The sequence below is a fragment of the Silene latifolia genome, chromosome 1 (genome assembly GCF_048544455.1).
Source record: "Silene latifolia isolate original U9 population chromosome 1, ASM4854445v1, whole genome shotgun sequence".
In the NCBI taxonomy this organism is placed as follows: domain Eukaryota; kingdom Viridiplantae; phylum Streptophyta; class Magnoliopsida; order Caryophyllales; family Caryophyllaceae; genus Silene; species Silene latifolia.
In genome coordinates, this window is record NC_133526.1 from 134,857,104 (window position 1) to 134,866,776 (window position 9,673).

A 9,673-nucleotide genomic window follows, 5' to 3' on the forward strand; every position below is an offset into this window, starting at 1 on the left:
TAATTAAATTGATAATATGATGACATTGTTTGATAATTTAGTTTAAAACGGGTTTTGTCCAACCGTTGTGTTTTTACTCATTGGAAAACAGTTTTTTGGATAACCATTGTTAGATTATATGTTTAACGCGGTACATTGATGAACCGATTCTTATTTAACTTGTACCGTTTCCACTTTACAATTCTTAACTTGTTAAGTTTCCAATTCTTATTTTATTATACCGGTTCCAATTCTAATTATCTTATTATACCGTTTTCAATACAACCCAAACTCACACACACACACACACACACACACACACACACACACACACACACACACACACACACACACACACACACACACACACACACACACACACACACACACACATATATAGGGTTAAGATCCTATGAGAACCCTTTTTCCATAAGAACTGTGAGAACCCCACGTTCAGAACCTTTATACCAAAGGTTCAAAAACTTTATATCAAAGGTTCAGAACTTTTATATCAAAAGTTCAGAGGATAATGCATGAGAAGAAGGAACTAAGAAAGAGTGATAGGGGGCTGAGGAGCCTGAGGGCAACTGGACAAGGAAAAGAAGATCATTTCTTATAATTTGTTCTCTAATTCTGAAGGTCCCATCAACTTTACAAGTGATCCATGACATAAATTTCACCTCAGGCAAAAAATTTAGTCCGAAAAATGTTGAACTTGAGCATTAACCGTAAACAAAGCCTCACAATTGTATAGGATTGCCATCATATTTTACAGACAACAAATGTGGGGCACAAATATCAACAGTCTTTATTTTGGGGCAATCAAAACCAAAAGCAACGGGCAAGATTGGAAACACACTTATGAGATTAAATCGACATTTCTAAGATACGATGATGTCATCGAAGACACAACTTATGAGATTGAGAAAGAGACAAAGTGTAGTGTTTGCGTGTTTTTAACTTCCAATTATCATTAATCCACTCAAAAACCTTCCATAAGTCCACTAGCACATTTTTAACATCGGTTCACTAATTTATATGCACATTTGCTCTATTTCTAAATTAACTTATGTGTAATTAATGTTGACGTCTTTTCATGTATGGTGTATATGGGTATGTCATAAGTAGAACTATAGGGATAAGATTAATTAATAAACTAATTGCATTATCCGCTTAAATTTTGGTAGAAAATAAGTGAATTTTTAGTAGAAAGGTTCTCAACCTATGGTATAAAGGTTCTGAATATGAGGTTCTCATGGGAAAGGGGTTATCATAGAAGATCAATGGCTAGGATTAGGACTTAGTGGACTCACCATTTTAGGTGGACTCATTTGAACTTGACTCTTTAGGATCATTTTGTATATAAAATTTTGAATTTATTAATTTGAATTTTTGTAATTTTAGCACAAGTTTATGTAACTTTATTGGTTTACGAGTGTAACTTTAGTGCTTTGCGAGTGTAAATTTTATCCTTGACGGGTGTAACTTTAGTCCTTTGGTCATTTTGTATATATAAAATTTGAATTTGTGTAACTTTATCACATGTCTATCTAATTTGAATTGTTGAAGGTGTAACTTTAATAAGTGGCGTGTATAACTTTAACAAAGCAAGTGTGTAACTTTTGTCCGTCCCACCACCCTCGCCTCTTCATTCGGAATCCAACTAATTATATGAGTAAATTAATTAATTAAGTTCAAGTAAAAATAATGTAACTTCAAGTGGGCATGGTGTAATTTCAAGCAAATGAGATAATTTCAAGCAAATAAGGTGTAACTTCCGAGTAATTAGCAGTACTCAAAATTTCGAAAACTTAATAGTATTCCTAAATATTACCATTGCGTCGGGCTCGAAAAAATAATAAATTTAGGATTTTGTTTCGCCTTAATCGGAGTCCGTATGAAGATTTACAGAGTCGTTTACGAACCCGCTTTTATTTTACGCGGGTATGAAATTTCGTTCTAATATTTTGATAATTGAAATATAGATAATAGTATATTAATTTAATAAATTAATTGATAGGAAAGAGAAAGTAATTGATTAGAAAAATTGGTAATTGGAATTATGAGAGACAAAGTATTAATTACATGTTGGGTCAGTGTTTTTTTTGTTTTAATCTCAACCATTCATCTTGTAAGATCAAATGGTAGAGATGTGGATTTATGGACTCAACCAAATTTGTGAACTCACACAACCTATATATATATATATATATATATATATATATATATATATATATATATATATATATATATATATATATATATATAGTCCTTCCATTCAACAATTATCACCCCATTTTTCTATTATATGTGAGGGGTATTATATTGAAATGGGGTGATAAAAGTTGAATGGAGGTAGTATATATAATTGGGATCCGATGAGAACCACCAACATAATGAGAACCGTGAGAACTCTACCTTACGGATTTTTCTAAAAAAATAACGACATATTTGGATTCGGCATAGAATTTTATGACTAGATAACATATTTATTGGTCCAAAAAGTATAAACTACTGACGAAAATCGAGGCGAAATACATTTAATAAATTTTCATGCACCTGCTACTTATTTTCATGTATCTAACAATTTTCATGCACCTAGAACTCATTTTCGTGCATCTAGCGCCCGTTATTTTTATGCACCTAATACTCATTTTCATGAATGTAACAATTTTCATGCACCTTGTATTCGTTTTGGTGCATGTATAGCCGTTTTAGTATACCTAATTTTATATGTTGAGTCCATAAGTCCTCTTAGAGCATCTCCAATGGTTACCTAAAAGGACTTGCTTGCAAATAAAAAAGATTTCAAGCTACTTGCTTAACCATTGGAGCACTCCACATCAACTAGCTTAAATTGAGCTAGTAGATCCATGGAGCTAGTAGCTCAAATGGTCCCACAAGAAAATATAACCAATAGAAAAATAGTTGTCTCATTTATTTTTTTATTTAGTAATTAAGAATTAAATAAATTAATAGAAAAAAGGTCTCATCAAGCTAATACTAAATTGGATTCACCATTGGAGTAACTTGTAGCTTGAAATTGTTGTTGCTCAAAAAAATGATGTGTCAAAGGTAAGCTAGTACCAACTAGCTTACCATTGTGGATGCTCTTAGATGCCCTTAGATCTTAGTAGGTAGATGGTTGAGATTAAAAAGCAAAAAGCACACCTATCACTAATCAAAGCATCAATGCACTAATTAATTACTCATTCACTAATTAATTGCCTTTCTTTCTTACTGTCAAAATTATGGCATTTTAAAATTTTTAGAGTGTAACTGCTATTTTTACGAGTGTAACTTTTTACGAGTGTAACTTTAGTCTTTAACGAGTGTAACTTTAATTCCGAATAGTGGAACTTTATACTAAAAAGTGATTTTAACTTACATTATTTTATTTTTTGTAATTTTAAGACAAGTTTATGGCAATTTAATATTTTTAGAGTGTAACTTTTGTCTTTTATGAGTGTAACTTTTGTCTTTTATGAGTGTAACTTTATACTAAAAAGTGATTTTAACTTATATTTTTTTGATTTTTTGGAATTTTAAGACAAGTTTATGACATTTTATTATTTTTAGAGTGTAACTTTTGTCTTTTACTAGTGTAACTTTATACTAAAAAGTGATTTTAACTTGTAATATTTTGATTTTTTGTAATTTTAAAATACGTTTATGACATTTTAGTATTTTTAGAGTGTAACTTTAGTCTTTAACGAGTGTAACTTTAATTTTCAATACTGTAACTTTATATTAAAAAGTGATTTTAACTTACATTATTTTGATTTTTTGTAATTTTAAAATACGTTTATGACATTTTAGTATTTTTAGAGTGTAACTTTTGTCTTTAACGAGTGTAACTTTAATTCTCAATAGTGTATCTTTATATTAAAAAGTGATTTTAACTTACATTATTTTGATTTTTTGTAATTTTAAGACAAGTTTATTGACAATTTAGTATTTTTAGAGTGTAACTTTTGTCTTTTACGAGTGTAACTTTAATTCTGAGAGAGTAAGTAAATGATTTACAAGTATAACTTTACTCTTTTGCGAGTGTAATCTCAGTCCATTAAGAGAGTAATTCCAGTCCATATGAGAGTGTAACTTCAGTCCAATGAGAGTGTAACTTCAATCCATTAAAAGAGTAACTTAAGTACAATGGGAGTGTAATTTCAATCCATTAAAAGAGTAACTTAAGTACAATGGGAGTGTGACTTCAATCCATTTAAAGAGTAACTTCAGTACAATGGGAGTGTAACAATTCAAATTAGATAGACATGTGATAAAGTTATACAAATTCAAATTTTATATATACAAAATGACCAAAGGACTAAAGTTACACCCGTCAAGGATAAAATTTGCACTCGCAAAGCAATAAAGTTACACTCGTAAACCAATAAAGTTACATAAACTTGTGCTAAAATTACATAAATTCAAATTAATAAATTCAAAATTTTATATACAAAATGACCCTAAAGAGTCAAGTTCAAATGAGTCCAACTAAAATGGTGAGTCCACTAAGTCCTAATCCTAGCCATTGATCTTCTAAGATTGATGGTTGAGATGTTAAAATTTTAAGATGAAAACATTAATGTTTTATAAATGAAACTTTAATTTATGAATGTAACTTTAATTCTTTACAATTATAACTTTAATATTTAAAGTCATTTTATAAATAAAAAATTAAATTTATGTTATAAAATTTTATTTTAAAAATATAAAATTGATTTTTGAGTGTAACTTTAGTGTTTTACGATTGAAATTTTAATGCTAAATTTTAAAACTTTAATTTTTTTAGATAATTTCTAGTATAAAAATTTGAATTTATTTAATTTTACTGATTTATAAATGTAACTTTAATATTTTACGAGTAAAAGTTTAATGCTAAAAATTAAATCTTTATTTTTTTAGCCATTTTCTAATATAAAAATTTGAATTTATTTAATTTTACTGATTTATAAATGTAACTTTAATGTTGTGCGGGTGAAACTTTAATCCTAAAAATTGAAACATTAATTTTTTCAGAAAATTTCTAATATAAAAATTTGAATTTAATTAATTTTACTGATTTATAAATTTTATGAATTTTAATGTAAATATTGTAATTTTATGAATGTAACTTTAATGTTTTATAATTGTAACTTTAATCATAATTTTTGAAACTTTATGTGTTTTTTCAGATTGTAACTTTATACTAATTTGAATTTAATAATGTAATTTTAACGGTTTTTTTGTAACTTTAATCCTAATTTATGAAACTTTACTCTAATCGGAGTACTTCAGTCCATATCGGTGTAACAGGAGTGTAACAGTCCTTAGTTTTAACCACCAGCAACCAACCACAAGGCCGTAGATCTGGAAAAAAATAAGATCTGAAAAGCACAACGTACGCCGCCATTAGACCACCGTAGCCATACAACCTCCCAACAACAAAAAAACAATTCTGAATCTTCATCCCTTTTAATCAAAAAATGGAGGAAAAATTAGGAAAACAAAAAAACAAAATATGAAAACAAAAAAAATGACCACCACCCATCAAACCCGCGGCCACGACCCACCCATCTGACCCACAGCCACCACGCCACCAGCCCAACAACCGCGAACTAGCAGACGTCACCAGGCCACAAGTCCAATACCCACGACACCACCAAATTTGAAAAACAAAACGAGAAATGAGAAGAAGAAAAGGAGGCAGTCGCGGTTGAGTGTCTGTTGTGGTGGCGGCAGTGGTTTAGCGTGCAGTGATGGCGGCGTGCAGTGGTGGCTGTTGTGGTTGTTGTGGATGTCCGGCTGTTGTTGTTGTTGTCAGCGGGGAACAGAGGTGTTGTGGGGGTGGCGTGGGAGCTGTAGTGGTCTTCAGCGTTGTTGACGTCGGTGGTTGTGGTGAGGCGTGGCTTTTGTGGTTGACGGAAGTGTATGCAGTGGGGGGGTAGTGTTGTCGGCGTTGGTGTGAGATTGGAAGGAGAGGGATGGACGGAGAGAGAAAAAAGGAGGAAGAGAGAGGGAGTGAAATAAATAGAGATTAGGGTTTGTTGTGTTTTATATAGCCTTTTTATTTTCAGATTTAATCTTCACCATTGATTTTGTTATAATCTAATGGCTAAGATTAGGACTCATGGACTCACCTAAGGAAGGTCGACTCATTTGATTCTAATTCTGACCCTAAAAGATTAAAGTTACACTCGTGAAAAATTAAAGTTATACACATAAAACACTAAAGTTACACTCATGAAGCACTAAAGTTACATAACTTGTGCTAAAATTACAAACATTCAAACTAGTAATATTTAAATTTGTATATACAAAATGACCTTACAAGATTAAAGTTACACTCGTAAAAGATTAAAGTTACACTCTTACAAATTGAAATTACACGATATACAACTGAAGTTACACACTATATACTTGAAGTTACACCCTTACAAGAGAGAGCATTAATTAGTGTATGAGAAATTGGTTTATGCGAGACAAACAATTAATTATGCACAGGGAGTGTGAACTGTGTGTTTTTTTATCTTTTAATCTCAACCATCCATTTTTTAAGATTCAATGGCTTAGATGAGAACTCATAGACTCAGCTTAAAATGGTAGACTTATAGGATCCTATATATATCTATATATTATATATATATATATATATATATATATATATATATATATATATATATATATATATATATATATATATAGAGAGAGAGAGAGAGAGAGAGAGAGAGAGAGAGAGAGAGAGAGAGAGAGAGAGAGAGAGAGAGAAGTTCTTATAAGTCCACAATTTTGGTTGAGTCTCTAAGTCCTAATCTTAGCCACTCATTTTTTGGATGTAACTTCAAGATTTTTATGAGTGTAACTTTAGTCTAAATCAGAACTTCAAGATTTTTACGAGTGTAACTTTAATCATTTAAAGCTATTTTTTATATTAAAAATAGAATTTATAGCTATTTTTGATACAAAAATTTGAATTCATGTTATACAATATTATTTTGAATATATAAGTTTAAATTTTCGTAATTTTGACGATTTATGAAATTCCAACAATTTATAAGTGTAACTTTACTGTTTTACAAATGTAACTTTAATATTTAAATAGTGTAACTTTACTATTTTAAGAGTCATTTTTTATGTAAATATTTAAATTTTTGTAATTTTTATTATAGGTTGAATTTATATAATTTTAATACTTAAGTTTATGTAATTTATATATGTGTAACTTTAGTCCGAAATGAGTTCGATATGAATGTAACTTTAGTTCATATGGAGTGTAACTTTAGTCCGTAAAGAGTATAACTTTAGTCTAACCACCTTGTGCACAACCACAACCACAACCACGACCACGACCACCATTACCCTCGCCGCCTTCTGACAATCAACCACAACAAATTGAAAAAAAAAACGAAATAAAAAAAAAACATAACCACCAACGCCACCACCCCTGCCGCCACCATCAGCCAACAAAAAAAAAAGAATTGAAAAAAAATGATTAAACCCACATAAAAACGAGATCCAAAGGACCTCAAAAAAAAAATTAGATCCTCCATATTGCCGCGACGTCTTCCTCTCCTCTATTTCCTTCCCGCGACAAACACCACCAAGACGACCATGCACCACCTCCATTGTTTCAATTCTAGTATTTTAGATCTAGTTTTTTTGGATCTCATGTTTGGTGGGGGTGGCTCGTGGTGGTTGTGTCGACGGAGGAGAGTGAATGAGGAACTTTTATGGTAAATTTTCGAAAAAAAATGAAAAATAACAAATTTTAATGTATAGATCTGGGAAAAAAAAAGAGAAGGGGTCGTCGGATCTGAAAAAAAAAAAAAGGAGAAAGAAAAAGCGGTCGTCGGAGTTGATGCGGCTGGGGTGGCGGCGGCGTAGAAGGCATGGCGGCGGCAGGTGGTGTGTGGTATGGTCGGTGCGACGACGTTGGAGTAGTGGTGGCTGCGTGACAACATTAGTGGCGGCGTGGTGGAATGGTGGTGGCGGCAGTGGAGTTTAGATAGAGATGGGAAGATGTGAGAGAAGGGGGAGATTTGTGTTGTGAAGGAATGAAATGAGAGATTAGGGTTTTGTGGTATTTATATCACAGCCCTTTATTTTAATCTAATCCTAGCCATCTATTATTTAGATCTAAGGGTTTGGATAAGGACTCAAGGACTCACCTAAATCAGGTGGACTTATAGAAGCCCTTTTCTATATATATATATATATATATATAGAGAGTCGGGATCCGGTGAGAACTCCTAAATATTTGAGGATTGAGGATTAGTGAATACAATATCACGGGTTCTTCAATACAATATCATGAAAAAAAATTAGACTTGTCCAAAAAAAAAAAATTTTTTTGAAAAAAAAAAAAAATTTTTTTTTTGCACAACTGTTTTTTTTTCGTGTGATATTGTTTCGAATAACCTGTGATATTGTATTGAACACCCTGTGATATTGTAATGAAATCCTCAATCCTAAAAAAGATAGTGTATACTCACATGATCCCATTCATATATATATATATATATATATATATATATATATATATATATATATATATATATATATATATATATATATATATATATATATATATATATATATATATATAGGGGATCAAATGAGTCCCTTATATATGTTGAGTCTATAAGTCCTCTTAGATGCCCTTAGATCTTAGTAGGTGGATGGTTGAGATTAAAAAGCAAAAAGCACACCTATCACTAATCAAAGCACCAATGCACTAATTAATTACTCATTCACTAATTAATTGTCTTTCTTTCTTACAGTCAAAATTATGGCATTTTAAAATTTTTAGAGTGTAACTGCTTTTTTTACGAGTGTAACTTTTTACGAGTGTAACTTTAGTCTTTAACGAGTGTAACTTTAATTCCGAATAGTGTAACTTTATACTAAAAAGTGATTTTAACTTACATTATTTTACTTTTTGTAATTTTAAGACAAGTTTATGGCAATTTAGTATTTTTAGAGTGTAACTTTTGTCTTTTACGAGTGTAACTTTAATTCTGAATAGTGTAACTTTATACTAAAAAGTGATTTTAACTTATATTTTTTTGATTTTTTGGAATTTTAAGACAACTTTATGACATTTTATTATTTTTAGAGTGTAACTTTTGTCTTTTACTAGTGTAACTTTATACTAAAAAGTTATTTTAACTTGTAATATTTTGATTTTATGTAATTTTAAAATACGTTTATGACATTTTAGTATTTTTAGAGTGTAACTTTAGTCTTTAACGAGTGTAACTTTAATTCTCAATAGTGTAACTTTATATTAAAAAGTGATTTTAACTTACATTATTTTGATTTTTTGTAATTTTAAAATACGTTTATGACATTTTAGTATTTTTAGAGTAACTTTTGTCTTTAACGAGTGTAACTTTAATTCTCAATAGTGTAACTTTATATTAAAAAGTGATTTTAACTTACATTATTTGATTTTTTGTAATTTTAAGACAAGTTTATTGACAATTTAGTATTTTTAGAGTGTAACTTTTGTCTTTTACGAGTGTAACTTTAATTCTGAGAGAGTAAGTAAATGATTTACAAGTATAACTTTAATCTTTTGCGAGTGTAATCTCAGCCCATTAAGAGAGTAATTCCAGTCCATATGAGAATGTAACTTCAGTCCAATGAGAGTGTAACTTCAATCCATTAAAAGAGTAACTTAAGTACAATGGGAGTGTAATTTCAATCCATT